General features: G+C 46.2%; 1 protein-coding gene across 1 annotated transcript in view; it reads right to left on the bottom strand.

Moving 5' to 3' along the window:
• Positions 1 to 15,041, bottom strand: part of ALDH16A1 (aldehyde dehydrogenase 16 family member A1) — a 350,717-nt gene that overhangs the window by 98,008 nt on the left and 237,668 nt on the right. The gene's annotated exons all lie outside the window — the stretch shown is intronic.

Genomic DNA, 15,041 nt, shown 5'->3' with positions numbered 1-15,041 from the left:
AAAAAAAAAACCAAAAAAAAACCACATTTTTAAACCGCTTCTAAATGCAAACGTGGCACGTAAAGGCAGCAAAACTGACGTTTTAAACATCGGTTACTATCTGTCAAGTTAAATTGTTCAGGAGAGGTTGTAAAAATGTACCGTGTACATGAAGGCTTCATGTGCACTGCTGCTGGTAAACGGATGTTTAGGAGCAGTTGGGTGTTTTTTTTCAGCTGGCCCTGAACTCTCATTTATGTTATCTTATCAGTACATGTACAGAGGGTCGTGCATAGTGGTTTCTAGGCAGTTGAGCTTAGAAGCATTTTTTGGAAAGTAAAAAAAAATGCATTCAGGACAGAGGTTTAGAGGCATTTGAAACGCTAAATGCTTGTAAAAGTGTGTAAACATGGTAACTCGCGTTTAGTCGCGTTTTGTTTACAGGGGTTTTACATTTTTGACTATTTAAAAAGAAAATGAAAACTTCTAAAACACAAACGTGGCTGAACGCAGCAAAACTGACATTTTTAAACGTTGGTTCCCATCTGTCAAGTTAAATGGTTTAGGAGAGGTTGTAAAACATCCTGTGTACATTAACCACCTCACGCCCGCCCTATAGCCGAATGACGGCCGTAGAGCAGGCGCTTTCGTCCGGGAGGCCGTCCCTGGACGTCCTGATGTTTACTTCCGCAATGTGCGCTGCCGCGGGCGCGCATCGCGGAAGTTCTGTGTTCGCTGTGTCCCCCGGGTACAGGCAAACACAGATCGCTGTAAACGGCCAATCACAGCGGCCGTTTACAGCGCGATCAGCGTGTCCAATGGGAGATGATCTCGTATGTAAACATATAAGATCATCTCTCAGCGCCGCTCTCCCTCCTCACACAGAGTGTGAGAGGGGAGAGATGAACGGCTGCAGCGGCAGCCGTTCTGCTTTGATTTGATTTAAAAAAAAAAAAAAAGTAAAAAAAAAAAAAATGCCATCCGCCCCCAGCAGTGCTATCCGCCCCAGTGCCACTTGTTGTCAGTGCCATCTGTCATCAGTGCCTTGTGTCATCAGTGCCACCTGTCATCAGTGCCACGTATTAGTGCCATTTGTCATCAGTGCCACCTGTCAGTGTCACGTGTCATCAATGCCACTTATCAGTGCCATCTGTCATCAGTGTCACGCGTCATCGGTGCCATGCATTAGTGCCATCTGTCATCGGTGGCACGTATTAGTGTCATCTGTTATCAGTGCCACGTATTAGTGCCACATGTCATCAGTGCCACATATTAGTGCCATCTGTCATCAGTGCCATGTGTCATCATTGCCACGTATCAGTGCCATCTGTCATCAGCGTCACGTGTCATTGTCCTGGTGCTTCAAAAGTGTAATAAATAGTCAACAAGTTAAATGTGTAATTTATGTTCCTAGAACACATGATGGCGCTACCTGCATGTTGGGCCTCTCTATGTGGCCAGGCTGTGAAAAAGTCCCACACATGTGGTATTGTAATACTCAGGAGGAGTAGCAGAATTTTTTTGGGGGGGTGTCATTTGTGGTATACACATGCCATGTGAGAGAAATAACCTATTACAATGACAATTTTGTGGAGGGAAAAAAAAATGAAAAATCTTAATTTTGCAAAGAATTGTGGGAAAAAAATGACATCAAAAAGCTCACTATGCCTCTTACTAAATACCTTGGAATGTCTACTTTCCAAAAAGGGGTCATTTGGGGGGTATTTGTACTTTCCTGGCTTGTTCGGGTCACAAGAAGCGAGATAGAAAAAAGAGGTGATAGTGTTGCGCTGTATAAGGAAAGGGGAGGGGAAGGGGCAAAAGGAAAAAAAAAAGATGGGGAGGAGGAGGGGTGGATAAAAAAAAAAAAAATGTGTGTGTGTGTGTGTGTGTGTATATATGTATATATATATATATATATATATATATATATATATATATATATATATTTATTTATTTACACCATAAACGTAATTAATCGTGTACACATTATGTATTCCCTATAGTAAATGTGAAATATAAAATCAAGCAGCATGTGAATCAAAATGTTATAAAGATCTATATACCATAACTAGCAAGTGCTAAAAGTGCAAAAAAACTTCAAATAAACCTCAAAGTGACTAGTGCACACTTCAATAAAGTGACTAGTGCATACACGAATAAATAAAATGACAAAATCTCATTCAGAAAATAAATGCGTGGAGCAATTCATATAAATAAAGTGATAAGTGCCAATAAGTCCAAATAATTAGTCGCATAGATGAAAAAACGCTGGAAGAGAAATCAGTGTAACTATTGCTGTTGTGCTGTTCAAGCAACAAATAAAGCCATATTTTGTGCTGTGCAAATCATGCAGACAATTCAGTGGCACACTCCTCCTTTCTCCTTCGTGGGATAAGTGGGTGGATGTCCCCTTACCTTACCTGAAGAAGTCACGTGATGGTGACGAACACGTGCAGAAAGAGAGAGAGAGAGAGAGAGAGAGAGACACCAGGAAGTGACGCCCAGACCTGCTGTCATCACTGTATTTACATTGCATGCCTGTTTTTAACTTAAAAAATGCGAGTAGCTAGATTATTTGTATTTAATAAAAACGAGTGATCAAAATACTACACTATCTGGCAACGTCTCTTACATTTTATGAGGTTCATCTGCCACCATATCATCTGATATAAAGAGAAAGGAATCTTCACATTGGCCATCATATGTTACTATACGCTGTAACCTTACAGTGGTAAGGTAAGGGGACATCCACCCATTTATCCCACGAAGGAGAAAGGAGGAGTGTGCCACTGAATTGTCTGCATGATTTGCACAGCACAAAATATGGCTTTCTTTGTTGCTTGAACAGCACAACAGCAATAGTTACACTGATTTCTCTTCCAGCGTTTTTTCATCTATGCGACTAATTATTTGGACTTATTGGCACTTATCACTTTATTTATACGAATTGCTCTACGCATTTATTTTCTGAATGAGATTTTGACATTTTTTTATTCGTGTATGCACTAGTCACTTTATTGAAGTATGCACTAGTCACTTAGAGGTTTATTTGAAGTTTTTTTTGCACTTTTAGCACTTGCTAGTTATGGTATATAGATCTTTATGACATTTTGATTCACATGCTGCTTGATTTTATATTTCAGATTTACTATAGGGAATACATAATGTGTACACGATTAATTACTTTTATGGTGTTATATATATATATATATATATATATATATACACACACACACACACACACACACACACACACACACACACACACACTTTTTATTTTTATCCACCCCTCCCCCTCCCCCTCTTTCTTTTTTCCTTTTGCCCCTTCCCCTCCCCTTTCCTTATGCAGCGCAACACTATCACCTCTTTTTTCTGCCTTTATTGGGGTCAGAGTTTCCCATTTACCAGTGTATGCAGCAGTAGCCCATCTTCCCTTTATGTTATATCTATAGGGTTCAGCGCAGAGGGTACTACACATAATACAAGAAGCGAGATAGGCCACCAGTACATCATATGTGATCAATTTTGTGCGATTCGCACCACAGCTTGTACACTCTCTAACTTTCACAAAGACCAAATAATATCCACTAATTTGGGTTATTTTTACCAAAGATATGTAGTAGTATAAATTGTGGCCAAAATTTATGAAGAAAATCTTATAATTTGCATAATTCTGTCACAGAAACAAAGAAATATGCGTTTTTTTTTCAAATTTTTTTTTTCATTTATAGCGCAAAAAATAAAAACCCCAGAGGTGATCAAATACCACCAAAAGAAAGCTCTATTTGTGGGAAAAAAAGGACAAAAAATTCATTTGGGTACAGTGTTGCATGACGGAGTAATTGTCATTCAAATTGTGAGAGCACCGAAAGCTGAAAATTGGTCTGGGCAGGAAGGGTGTTTAAGTGCCCAGTAAGCAAGTGGTTAAGCCTTAAGCCAGGGCTCGACAAACCCCAGGTGCCAGGTCGCATTTGCGACTAGAATTGGCGTCCTGGCGCCAATGGGCAACACAGCTGGGGTATCCTGTCTCCATGTGGACCCCGAACTCCGCTGTGCGATTGCATCGGGCCGCGCTGGCCAGTAATTGAGGCTGTGGCTTTGCGGCCTTCTAAAGTCTTTCCGTAGTCTGGTGCCATCTTGTGGTGGATGTTGAAATTACAACCCATCTAATGCTAATCCTAATGGAGCTTCAAAGCCCTGCCTGGCGCCTTTTGCCCAACAATGAGTGTGGTGGCTGGTAAATAGCTTATATATATATATATATATATATATATATATATATATATATATATATATATATATATATATATATATACATACATACATAATTTATTTTTTTTCATAATAGCTTTTATTTTTATTTATTTTTTAAAAGTAAAAAAATACATTTTAATTAAGGAAAAAAAAAAATTATTATTTGTGATCCTACCTGCTTGGCCCCTTTCACAAGGGCTGTCTGATCAGGTTCACCTGTCAGTTTTTCAGGCGGACCTGATCGAACCCTTAGCAGGGATATGGCAGTAAATAAGCGGGAATATGGCGGCAATAAAAGAAGTCGCATTCTTTTGTTAACCACTTCGTGCCCACGCTATAGACAAAAGATGTCTACAGCGCGGACACAAATTGCCGGGAGGGCGTCCCTGGACAGCCTCCTGTTTACTTCCCCTCTGCACGCCGCCATGGGCGCGCATCGGGGAAGTTCTGTGTTGGCCGTGTCCCTTGGATACAGCCAATCACAGATCATGCTAAATGGCCAATCACAGCGGCCATTTAGCACTCGAGCGGTGTGTCCAATGAGAGGTGATCTCATATGTGGGGGGCTGGGGGCTATCTTCCCCTCACTCGTCTCCATGTCAGGCAAGGGACAGGTCCAGATCGCCGTCACGGACCTGGCTCCTAACTTTTTTTAGCTGGCTCCTAGATTCCAAGCAAATTTGTCAACCCCTGATCTAAATATCAGCTTCTAGATTTTGACTCTTACAAAAATGCACTTGCAATTCTTCAGTTACATTATGGTGCAGAAATATTTACACAGCCACGTTAACATAGCACATTTCCTTTATCCTGAAGGGGAATAATATCCAAGGACAGATAAGTCAGAATGACAGAAGTCACCAAGCCACCTGACAAACATAACAGTTAAAGTGTATGTAAACCCGATTCATGAAAATTTTAGCTGGGCACATATATCTGTAGCGTTTTAACATGAAGAGCACTTTCTGAAGGATATATACAGCTGAAGACAGCAGATATACATGTTACACTTATGTTGGGAGATTTGCTTCATCTCTGTATCATCTGAGGCTGTTCACTTCACTGGGTATATGTGAGGGTTTACATTCACTTTAAGAGATTACGTGGCGATAATAGTAACACAAGCTTATTATATTAAATACTGTATGAATAGCATCTGCAAAGTTTGGTAAACATATCTTTAAAAGTGACATAGCATACCAAACTGCCCACTCTACCTAAACTCCAACATATGTTAGCTTGCATGCCTGAACCATAAAGCAGGTCAATGTGAACAAACGTGACAAATACACTAGATGTCCATCAAATGTGTCAAAATCATGAGAACTCTGCCGCTCTGAAAACAGGAGATCCATTATCCACAGCAAAAGCTGACCTACTGAGTGTGATAGTGACGGTAAAGGAGTAGCGGAGGCTACAAAGCAAGTCCCAATGCACTATTCAGAATGGGTAGTAGAGGTGTGAAGCACTGGGGACATGCTGCCAGAGAGAAAGCAATCACCATGATGTCGTTACATACATGTGTAGAACATTTTTCTCATTTATGTTAGTAGATCAGAAACCACTTGTATCCAAAGGCATGGCTTTCTCCAATCAGATGGGCACATCACTAGTTACGCCAAATCCGACCAGGTTCTCCTGATCCCTGGTGGCTTTAAAACTCAGCGTCATTAAAGCTAAACTCCAACTTTCTTTTCACTAGAACTGAATGGAAAGATCAATCCAAGCATAGATCATACCTCTGTTCATGTTGCTTTGTTGTCTGCAGATCCCCTGATTTCTGGGTCTAGTTGTGGATATGTATCATGTGACACTCTATATATCCTGCTGATTGACTCTGTCTCTTCCACAGCCACTTCCTGCAGCAGCTAAGCTTAAAACACACCCCTCTGTAGTCTTTCAGACTCTGCAAATGATGCAATTTCCTTCCCAGCTCTGATGGTGGGTGGGATTGAATACATCCTAATTAGCATTCAGTCCCGCCCAGTCACACCTACAGGAAGAGTTCAAATCTCCGAAGTCCCACTTCAGAGATCACAGCATTATTCAAGGAGGAAACCCCTTCATATACACACACATACGCAGGCTGCTGTGAGAGATTGCCGTGATGATTCTGGGTGGGATTGAATAGACAGCCATGGTTCACACTAGCACCACATGAAAGTCATGCAACTTCCAGTGCGTCCATCGTTCCTGTGCAACTTTAATGGATCAGTGGTTTATTTTTTAACCCTCACCTCTCCTCTTTCTTGCGGTCTTAAAATGTTGTTCCAAGCACATTCCATTCACACCGCAATGTAGTGGAAACGCATGTTCCCAATCGTAGTTTCTTATGCATTTATCAAGCATAAAGATGCACTTAAATGGGCTACCCTACATGAGACAAATGCACCAAAGTAGCACTAGAATATGCACAGAAAACCCACACAGAAAATGCAAGATTTTTCTTGCAGGCTGCCCTGTGTTTCGAAGTGTGCAGATGCGAATGACCGGTAACCAATGCAAGACAAAGCATATTTTTTCTGTGCAGGTTGCTGCTCGTTTGGAAGTGCGCAGATGCGAAGGCAGCCTAAATGGTAACACAAGCGTGATGCACAATGCTTTTTTTTTATTTTTTATTTATGACAGAGAAGCCGACCCACAGGTATCACAATACAGAAAAAAAACAACGGTTATCACAAATATGCAAAAAGAAACATCCATATATATTAGTTTGCTATGGGGAGGATGAATTTGGCCCTATGGGTTCAGAATCCCTTCTATTTTTTATAAACTGTTATCGAAGTAAGAAACGTGGTCTAGTACCACTAAGAGCGATATGAGCAGAGAGGGAAGAGAGTGGGGAAGAATAAAGAAAGAGAGGGGGAGGGAGGGGAGGGGAGGGGAGGAAGGGAGGGAGTGGGTCGTACCCTACGGGGCTGGATCCCTTTAGCGACCCCCACTAAGAGCAGGCTTTTGTCATGTTCAGGAGATAGCGAACCACAGATTTCTTGTACGCTCGGGATAGGATGCTCATCACATGGAAGAGGAAGAACGCTGGTTCGTCCGGTATGGTTCGGTCTGTAAAAAGTTAGGTTATCCGTCGGATTTCGGACCAGTAATGACGTAATCGGGGGCAGGACCAGAAAATGTGTAAGATGGTGCCTTCTCCAGTGTGACATTGTCAGGGCTGGCTTAGCTCTTCCTCCTCTGGGCTGGCTGCTCAGCTGTCGGCTAATTGCCAGCTCTCTTCTCTTTCCACAGTTACCAGCTGTTCCCGATGATGCTCGTCTGGCCTGCCTATTTAAAGCCTTCCTGCTCACTTTTTCATTTGCCTTTACGTTGGTCACATCACAGGGAACCATCTCCTGCTGTTTGTTTCAAGACTGGCTTGCTGACACCCCACCTGGCTTCTTATCCTACTTGCGGTTGCTCTCCTTGAATCCCTGACTTCCGGCCGGGCTGATTACCCGATCTGGTTAATGAACTTTGGACTGGCTGACTACCCGATCTGGCTAAAGAACTCTGGCTATGCTTGACTACGCTTTTTTCTATTTACCTTTTTTATTTTTATTAATAAACAAGTGTGATTTGATTGTACTTCTGTCTCAGTCTGTTTCATGGTTTCTGACATACATCTCCAACAATGGTCGGAAGTCGCTGGGAAAAGTTTATGCAAGAGGGCGGCGGGGGTTCTGTACCAGCAGAAAAAGATCTTGTAGTTTGTTTCCTGGGTTTTAGCACAGAGGGAGGATTTATGAGTGAAGTTAATGATGTGTTGCGAAACCTGGGTCGTGAAGTGGCAATCTAAATCCCTCTCCCATTTGAGTAGGCTTGGGAGTCGGTAGTCTCCGGGTGGTTCCATCAGTATGGCATAGGTCAGCGAAAGGATATGAGTGATTACCCCAGTCTCGTTACAAATAGTCTCTAGGGTTGTGAGGGGTTGTTGTGTAACATCAAGTGGAGGAGGGAGGCTCCTAAGAAAGTGGCAGAGCTGAGAGACCCTCAGGAAGTCCAGTCTGTACCGACCACTAGGGTCGTTAAGTTCCCTATGTGTCCTCCACCGTTCCAAGGTGCTAAAGTGGGATGCTTGAAGTAGTCCCGTTTCCCGAAGGGCTATAAATTTCTTGTCCCGTATGCCCGGTTCGAAGTGGGGATGGCCAAAAATGGGTCTCAGGGGTGGAGTTGCGTGTTGACATATCGGGTTTTGATAAAAATTGTGCGCAAACTTTGGCCGTAGTGCGTATCAGGGGGTGGCGAGTGAGAGCAGGTGGTAGCGCGTGGAAGCACCAGGGCGTTCTATGAAGTGGTATGTCATACTGATCCTGTTCCAACTGTGCCCACAGCTTAACTTCTCTAGGACGGCACCAATCAATCAACCTGCTAAGATGTGCTGCCTGGTAGTACACTCTCCCTCCCAAAATCCCAGGGGGGATGGGCATTGCCATTGCCGGAGGTTAAAGTATCTTTCCGCTTAGCCTTGGGTGTTTCACGGCCCATAGGAAGCGCGAAAAAGTGGCTTGTACCTGCTTGAAGTAACTACTGGGCATGTGGATTGGAAACGCTTGAAGGAGATCAAGGAATTTGGGCAATATTGTCATTTTGAGGATGTTGCAGCGGCCAAGCCACGAATGGAGGCTGCTGCTCCATCCATTTAGTAGCCCTTGTACTGTTTTCAGAAGGGGGGGGGGGGGAGTTAAGGTTGTACAACTGGGAGAGCGAGGCAGGGATGAAGGTGCCCAGGTATTTCAGGGCTATGTCGGTCCACTTTAGCTTGTAGCTCTCCCTGAGTCGCTGGAGTTGTTGCCTGAGTCACTGGAGTTGTTGCCGGGGTATACCTATTCCCATGGCTTCCGACTTGTACAAAATTAATTTTGTAGGATTGAGAGGTGACCGTAAACGTCAAATTCTCGTAGGAGGTTTCGCAGCGAGATCAGGGGGTTCGAGAGGGAAACATGAGATCATCCGCGTACGCGGAAACTTTGCGCTGCATTTCTTTAACTCTAATGCCAGTAATGTCCGAGTTAAGTCGGACGTGGCATAGGAATGGTTCCAGGGTCAGGGCGAAAAGCAGGGGCGAGAGGGGACATCCCTGCCTCGTCCTGTTTTTAATTGGGAATTTCTCTGAGAGAGATAGCCATTCGCTCTTACCCTGGCCGATGGCGCGGTATAAGCTGCAGTGATCAATGCATCATTTTGTTCCCTAAGCCGATCTGCCGCAGAGTTTCAAACATAAAACTCCAGGTAATGCAATCAAACGCCTTCTCCACATCCATGCCCAGGAAGAAGCTTGGCGTCTTCTCGCCAATTGCTAGGTGGAGTAGGTTGAGGACTTTGGAGGTATTGTCACTGGCTTCCCTAGTTGGGAAAAATCCCACTTGGTCTAGATGGATGAGGTGGGGCAGGTGTTGTAGTCTGGATGCTATAAGTTTGGTGAATATTTTAAGGTCAGTATTCAGGATGAAAATTGGGTGGTAGCTACCTCATTGGGCTGGGTCTTTGCCCTCCTTTGGAAGGAATGTAATTTGTGCTTGCCATGATGTGTCGTGAAATTGTAACCCAGTGCCAAGGCAGTTGAACATGGTCAACATATGTTGGCCCAGGGAGGGTAACAATGTTTTAAAATAGGAGACAGTGAGGCCCTCCGGAGCCTTGCCTGGCTTCATATCTTTCACAGCTTGTTGAATCTCAGACAAGGTGAAGGGTTCTTCCAGGGCTGCTTGGGCTTCCCTTGGGAGTGAGGGCATTTGGGCTAGTTCAATATAACTAGCTATGTCAGTCTGTGGGGGTGGGGGTGTCGTTAAGTTGTATGGTGAGCTATAATAGAATCTAAACCCCTGTGTAATCTGTTGGGGCAAGGAGTGCTTTTGGCCAGAGGTGGTTGTGATATTTGGAATATAGGCCGCTGTTGGCTGGGTCTGTATGGTCCGAGCGAGTAGTTTCCCACATTTATTTCCCCCCTCATAAGTGTTTACGACAAACTTGTATCGCTGCTTTGGCTTTGAATTGTAAAAGGTCAGTAATTTGTGACCGGAGCGTATCAAGCTCAGCTCCCAGGTCCCTGGTTGGGGTTGACTTATGTGCTAACTCCAGGTCCCTAAGCTAAGTGAGTAATAAGTCAAGTTGTGCCGTCCGTGCTTGTTTCAGTCTGGAGCCATGTTTAATGAGGGTCCCCCTAATAACTGCCTTGTGGGCTTCCCACACCGCCCTCAAATTACTGTCAGGGGTGATGTTAGCATCGAAGTAACGGTCAAGTTCCGTTACTACATCAGTTAGGACCGTCTGGTCCTGTAGCAGGCTCTCGTTTAGGCGCCATGGTGGGCATTGTCTCGTTCGCGTGTCCGCCAGTGTGTAGCAAATGCTAATCGGGGCGTGGTCCGACCACGTAACTTGACCCGATGGAGGTACTTTTAATCGCTAGTGTTTGTGGGGCACCAGGAAGTAATCAGCAAGCGAGTAATTTTCGTGCGGTGCCGAGAAGAACGTGTAATCGCGTTCTCCAGGGTGAAAGAGATGCCATGCGTCCACCAACTGCGCAGTGTGAAATGCTTGGCCGATGCGTTTACGCATTTCCTGCGAGGTAGAGGATGAGCCCAAGGAGGTGTCTTCCATGGGATTAAGGGGTTTGTTCAGATCGCCTCCTAAAATTAGCTGGCCCTTGGAGAACCTCAAGAGCTGTGTCAATCTCTTAGCAATGAAAACGTCTTGGTGGTCATTCGGGGCGTAGAGGTTAGCTAGCGTCAACTTCTGGTCGCCTATCATCCCCTTCAGGTATAAGAAGTGGCCGTTTTTGTCAGTCTGTGAGTCTACAAGGATCCAGGGTACCCTTGCGGATATGAGGATCGAAACCCCTCTGGATTTAGCTTCTGTGTAACTTGACTGGCAAACCAGGGGACAAAATCTGTGAAGCAGAAGATTATTCTCTGTGAAATGTGTCTTCTGCAGCATAACTATGTCTGCCTTGGCCCGAAGCATATCGTGTAGCAGCATCCGTCTTTTTTCGGGTGTGTTCAAGCCCTTGGCGTTTAGCGATATTATGTGGAGTGTATCCATGTTCGGGAGGGGGGAGGTAGGAGGAGATGGGAGGGTTTGTAGAGGGTTAAGGCTGAGCAGAGAAAGTCAAGAAAGAATAGTAGGGCAAAGTAGAAAGAGAGGCAACGCAAATGTGTCGTCTAAAGAGATGACACTAGAATAGCCTAAATGGCTGAAGTACTCCCCTGGAGTTACCCTGGATATGGAGCACGGACCAGCCAGGGGGTATACCCAAGTCCATCCCCATTCGTCCCCAGCATTTTATGGTGAGAGATTGTATCAACACTGGCATGAGATAACTTATGTTTCTAATAAACCAACCTGAGCATAGCAAAGCAATAGTCATGAGCTAAACATCAACAAACAGATTTCTTTTTCACCCTTTTTCTTTTTCTTTCCTCCCCCCTCCCCCCTTTTAAGTAGAGTTTAAGTCATAACTAGGGCAACGGGCTAGCAGGAGCTGTTGAAAGTGGATAGTACTGCTACCCGCGGCCCAGCACTCCCAACTCAAACCCTCCCCGCCCCGGGCGATAGAACCCCGGGACCCACCCCCCTCTGGTCCCTGCGGTCATGGGGCAAAGAGGAAAGGCCCAGCAGTCTGTAGGAGTCAGCTCCCCCAGGGTAATCCCCCCGATAACTGCTAACCGGGGGTGCGGACCTAGTGGAGGTAATACTGCCCCTGGGTTGTACGTCCATCATTATCGAGCCTCCAGTGGAGTGCATGTCCAGGTCCCTAGGCTGTTGTGCACCCCCCGACCCACCTGAGTGGACCAGTTCAATGATTAGGGTGGTGGGCAATAGTCACTGGACATACGCATCAGGTAATCGGCATGTGTCTTCCGAATCTTGTAGGAGGGGGCATGCACCCAATGTAGCCGGGAGAGCCGTGTCAATCCTCTGCAGGCATGCGTACTTCGGCACTTCACACCAGTCATTCATGGCCACACCCGGGCGTTAGTAGAGGGCAGGCAGCACAAGAAAAAAAAAAGGGGGGGGGAGGGGATGGGCAGGAAGGCAAGAGAGCCCAACCACGACGGAGGTGCATTGACAGGATAATAGCCATGGTTCCTAGGGGTATCGGGCCGTGCCTCAAGCAGTGTGGGACAAAAATAGTCATGGGAGGACACATCAGGGGGGAAAATGTCATACAGTAGTGGCTCAAGGCCTCCTCGCGTGGGGCACCCCTGGATCCCGCCCGGCGTCTCCCCCTGCCTCGGAACTGGCAGGGCGGCAGAGGGCCCCGGTTCGCAGTGGTCCCGATCTTCCTAGCTGGCGGGGTAGAAGCTGCAGCCAGTCGGGTACCGGGATTGGTGCTGCGCCCAGGACCTGGAACAGGGCAGGTACATCCGTGGGTGTCTGCAGCACAAAAGAACCCGTTTCCCTGTGGAAGGTCATGGACAGTGGGTACCCCCAGCGGTATGTCGAACCATGTTGCTTGGCCAGATCCAGGATTGGGCGGAGGAAGGCTCTGCGCCTGAGGGTAGCCCTGGAGAGGTTTTGACCTGTGATCCCTGGATCGTAAAATCACCCCGCTCTCACGCTCTTCTTAGGATTTCCTCCTTTTGGGTGAACCAGTGGAGCCAGCATATAATGTCCCGGGGTCTGCTCGGTTCAGTAGGTTTAGGGCCCAGTGCTCTGAGAGCTCTATCCAGAATAATGTCCGCTTCTGGGTCCTCCAGAATATCCCGAAGTATGCCCCTAACTGTGTCGCCGACCGGCTCCGCCTCAGATGTTTCAGGGACTCCCCAGAGCCGCAAGTGGTTACGGCGGCTCCGGTCTCCAATGTCCTCGAGGTGGAGCTGCAGTGATACCGCAGTGTCCTGGCAATGGCCGCGAGCTTGCTCGAGTGCTGCCACACGTGCGTCCAGGGAGGATAGCGTGGACTCCCCGGTGGCCACCCACTCCGCCAGGGAAGAGACCTCACCTCTAAGCTCCTGAATGTCCCTCCTGTGCATTTCCTCCAGCTGGAGGATCAGGGCCTCTATGGCGGACTGGGTGGGCAGAGCCTGCAGCATTTCTCTAATGTCTTAGTCCAGCAGAGAGGCCTCCGGAGGCTGGGGGTACCCCATCGCCGCCTGTTGGGACATAGGTAAGTCCCCTACAGAGCATCCAGGCGGCGACTGTGTAATGAGGGCTATATTGCCCGGGTCTGCAGGGACAGCTTGTCGGGCTGTGCTGGGTGTGGAGCCTTGTGGCGCTGCTGCTCTGGCACCGGGGGAGATCCCCTGAAGGCTCAGAAAGTGACGCTGGATCTCACCCGTGTTCTTGCCTGAGGGGGTGCCAGGATCACTCTGGTTGTGTACAATTTGTGGGTGCTCATTGCCGGTGTAGGTATCCTTATGCCGGGTAGCGAGGGTTCAGGCCGGGAGCTCCCATAAAAGGCAACCTCACTCGGCCTGTTTTTTGTGTGGGTTGCCCTGTGTTTGAAAACATACAGATGCAAATTAATAGTAACATAAACACCAATGCATGTTGTCATGCGTTTTCAAAGCACATGGCAAAGCATGTTTTTTGCATTGGTTGCTGTGTGTTCAGAAACGGGGAGATGCAAATGAATACTAACGCACCGTGCATTTTTAAAATGCGCGTTGCTATCTGTTTTTGAAACGCAAGACAAAATGCGTGCTTTTTGTGCTGGTTGCATTTGGAAACACGTAAATGAGAGCGCAGCCCAAATAGTAATGCAAGATTGACATACACTGCTGCGCATTTTTGAAACACACGGCAAAAACGTGCGTTTTTTATGGGTTGCTGTGTGTTTGGAAACAGGCAGATGTTAAAGAATAGTAACGCAACCACGATGCGCATTGCCACGCATTTTCAAAACGCATGGCAAAGAGTACATCTTCTTATGGGTTGCCATGCTTTCAGAAGCACGCAGATACAAACCCAGCCTAAATGGCACCACGAGAGCGATGAGCATTGTCATGTGTTTTCTGTGTGGGTTGCATGAGCAAGCATATACAGTTGCGCTCTTAAGTTTACATATCCTGGCAGAATTTATCATTTCTTGTTCATTTCCCAGAGAATATGAATGTTAACACAAACTTTTCTTTCACTCATGGTTAGTGTTTGGCGGAAGCCATTTATTATCAATCAACTGTGTTTACTCTTTTTAAATCATAAAAAGACAACAGAAATTACCCAAATGACCCTGATCAAAGGTTTACATACCCTGGTGATTTTGGCCTGATAACATTGACACAAGTTGACACAAAGGGGTTTGAATGGCTATCAAAGAGGAAGTAAACCCTGATGAGTTTACTTCCTCTTTCATTCCCTGCAAAGGCAAAGCATAATGGACTACTATGCATCGCATAGTAGCCCATTATGTGCCACTTATGTGTCACTTACCTGACACAGGAGCCAGCGAAGTCGCCGCTGTTCCCTGTAGTCCGCCGCATCCATCTTGTTGGTGGGGTTTCGAAGCCGCGACGACGTCACTCCCGCGCATGCGCACGGGAGCCGACACGCGCGGCAGCTCCGTCGCTGAGAATGCCGCGCTCAGTGCGCCTGCGCGCCGCTGTCTACGGCGCATGCGCCGTAGACAGCGGTGCCCGTTTTCGGGCAAATATCTCCTAAACCATATAGGTTTAGGAGATATTGCTTGGACCTACAGGTAAGCCTTAATCTAGGCTTACCTGTAGGTCAAAGTGGTTTGTAAGGGTTTACAACCACTTTAAAAGGTAACCATCCTCACCTGTGATCTGCTTGCTTGTAATTAGTGTGTGCATAAAAGGTCATTGAGTTACTGGACTGACAGACCTTTGCATCTGACCCCTGAGGTTTCTGGA

The sequence above is a fragment of the Lithobates pipiens genome, unplaced genomic scaffold (genome assembly GCF_037356315.1).
Source record: "Lithobates pipiens isolate NorthernLeopardFrog02 unplaced genomic scaffold, aLitPip1_a1.2 Scaffold_27, whole genome shotgun sequence".
NCBI lineage: Eukaryota > Metazoa > Chordata > Amphibia > Anura > Ranidae > Lithobates > Lithobates pipiens.
The sequence above is the reverse complement of the archived record's forward strand: the minus strand, read 5'-3'. Positions and strand labels throughout refer to the sequence as shown.